At 41.1% G+C, this 2,717-nt stretch overlaps 1 protein-coding gene across 1 annotated transcript in view; it reads left to right on the top strand.

Annotated features, from left to right (window-relative positions):
* CASP3 (caspase 3, apoptosis-related cysteine peptidase) overlaps window positions 1-2,717 on the top strand; it is a 23,243-nt gene that overhangs the window by 14,979 nt on the left and 5,547 nt on the right. The gene's annotated exons all lie outside the window — the stretch shown is intronic.

Raw genomic sequence — 2,717 nt, 5'->3', positions numbered from 1 at the left:
TCCACCAGGGAAGTCCCAGGCCTGACTTCTGTGCAACCCTTGCTTTATCTTCCTGCTCCCTCTTTCATGTTAATGGAAGGATCTCACCAGACAGTAAGGAGAAGTATTTTTCCTTTCCAGGAACTGCACAAGGCACCTCACAGAAATCTTATTTAATTCTTCTAGCAACCATGAAAAGTAACCGCCATTAGTTACCGAAAGGTGAAAAGCCCTTGCACAGAGGAGTCCCACAGATGATTTAGTAGCTGGACCTCTAGGCCTTGGTGTGCCCGACCCTAGCCCGAGCTGGGAATCCACCTCTGTATCACTTCACCTCCTGGGCCTTCGTTTGTTCCGTTGACTTTGTCTTCTTCCCCTGAAAAGAAGACAGACTCCCCACCTTAAAGAGACCTTATCTTTTTTAATCCTGCTGCCCCCTAAGCTTTGATCTGATTTTTGTCTCCTTCCCTAAGTCTTGACAACGGATGTTCTAAACTTGGCCTCTTCTTCCCATCACCTCTACCACTCTATAGAAATTGCTTTTAGGGTCACAATAGCCTGATCGCCAGATCCACGTCTCAGTCCCTGTACATGTCTGGCTTGAATCTAATAACATATTTCAGATGTTTTTTTCTTTTTTTTTTAATAGTATATGAAAAATAAAATCCCTCATGATCCTAAAAAAGCTAATTAACATCCTACCATATTACTTATAATTTTTCCTTAACAGTTTCTTGCAAAGTTAAATTTTATCCATAACATGTAAGCAATATTGTATCCTGCTTATTCCATTTAATGTAATATAAGTGTTTTTTGTGTTGTATAATTTTCATATCTGCTATTGTAATGATTATATAATATCCCATTCCTGAAATAGAGTGTTCACTTGACTTGCATAATTTACCATATAAATCAACACTTTGGCTGTTCCTTCATTTTTTCACTTTTAAATTGGTACCGTGATTAACTCTGAATTGGCATATTAATCATATTAGAATTTTAATTAAAGAAATTAGAATCTCCTGATTCACTTTAGGAGGCTATCTATCATAATGCTGGTGAAAAGGGAAAAAAGCGAAATTACACTGGGAGATAAGCAGGATTGGGTGTTAATTCATTATAAGGAATGAGGAAAGCATAGTTGAAAATGAGTGTCTAAAACTAGCCCGTTTGTATTGCTTTTGGCTCTAAGTTGAGAGACCACCTTCAACCTTAGGTATTCTGCCTCGCGTTGCTAATTATAATGCCCTCTTCCCATAGAATTTTACGTTGTTGAACTTATTGGGGTTTTGTTTTCTTCTTCCAGTTTTACTGAGATGTAATTGACACACAGCACTGCATAAATTTAAGGTGTGTGGCATGACGGGACTTCCATGCATCATGAAACGATGACCATAATAAGCTTAGCGAACAGCCATCATCTCGTATAGATATAAAACTAAAGAAATAGAAAAAAGCCTTTTTCCTTGTGATAAGAACTTTTAGGATTTACTCTCTCAACAATTTTCATGTATAACATACAGCATTATTAGTTATGTTTATCGTGTGTACATTACAGCCCAAGTTTCCCAGGCAGCTCAGTAGTAGTTAATCCACCTGCCAGTGCAGGAGACATGGGTTTGATCCCTGCGTCAGAGAGATGCCCTGGAGAAGGAAATGGCAACCCACTCTGGTATTCTTGCCTGGAGAATCCCATGGACAGGGAAGCCTGGCAGGTTACAGTCCATGGGATCACAACACAACTAAACAACAGCCTGAGTACTTACTTACCTTTAAAGGGGGTGGGGCATGTTGTTCTACTCTCTCCCCAAAATACCTTGGCCCATAGTCTGACTTAACCTTTACAGTAAGCTCCTTTTCTGCTTTGAAATGTGAAGGTCGGGTTCTCAAACCCATCTCTGACAGCCTGGTATCTTCTGTTCAACTATTAAGTGGCTCACACACCAGGGCCAGAATTTAATTGCTTTGTCACACAAGTGCACGGTGTTCCCTTTTCCGATGTCAAAACCTTGATGAGCTTACTTCTAATTTTTTAAAAATAATATATGGTGATAAGTTTCAGAAATTACAGATTAGCAAAAGAAACAAATTTAAATCATTCATAATCACACCAGAGACAATCAACAATAATTTGGAGCTGGAAACATCTAGTTTTTTTTTTTGTTTTTTTTTTTTCATATGTGTTCAGTTCAGTTCAGTTGCTCAGTTGTGTCCGACTCTTTGCGACCCCATGAATCACAGCACGCCAGGCCTCCCTGTCCATCACGAACTCCCGGAGTTCACTCAGACTCACGTCCATTGAGTCAGTGATGCCATCCAGCCATCTCATCTTCTGTCGTCCCCTTCTCCTCCTGCCACCGATCTCTCCCAGCATCAGTCTTTTCCAATGAGTCAACTCTTCACGTGAGGTGGCCAAAGTACTGGAGTTTCAGCTTTAGCATCATTCCTTCCAAAGAAATCCCAGGGCTGATCTCCTTCAGAATGGACTGGTTGGATCTCCTTGCAGTCCAAGGGACTCTCAAGAGTCTTCTCCAACACCACAGTTCAAAAGCATGGGTACCTTCCCCCTACTACGCCTAACACTTTAGATTTTTAAGTCTGAGGGCATTGTTCAGTCAGTCCATACATGCATGTGGAAGGCGCTTTAAGGGGTGAGGAAAGCCCAGGACTACTGGGTACAGGCCACACAGCAGCTGCAGAGCCTTGTTCGAGTTCTCCTGGACTCTTCTGTGCTGTGG

This window comes from Bison bison, unplaced genomic scaffold, assembly GCF_000754665.1.
Source record: "Bison bison bison isolate TAMUID 2011002044 unplaced genomic scaffold, Bison_UMD1.0 scf7180017864050, whole genome shotgun sequence".
Lineage (NCBI taxonomy): Eukaryota > Metazoa > Chordata > Mammalia > Artiodactyla > Bovidae > Bison > Bison bison.
Note: the sequence above shows the minus strand (reverse complement) of the source record. Positions and strands in the feature narration are given on the sequence as shown.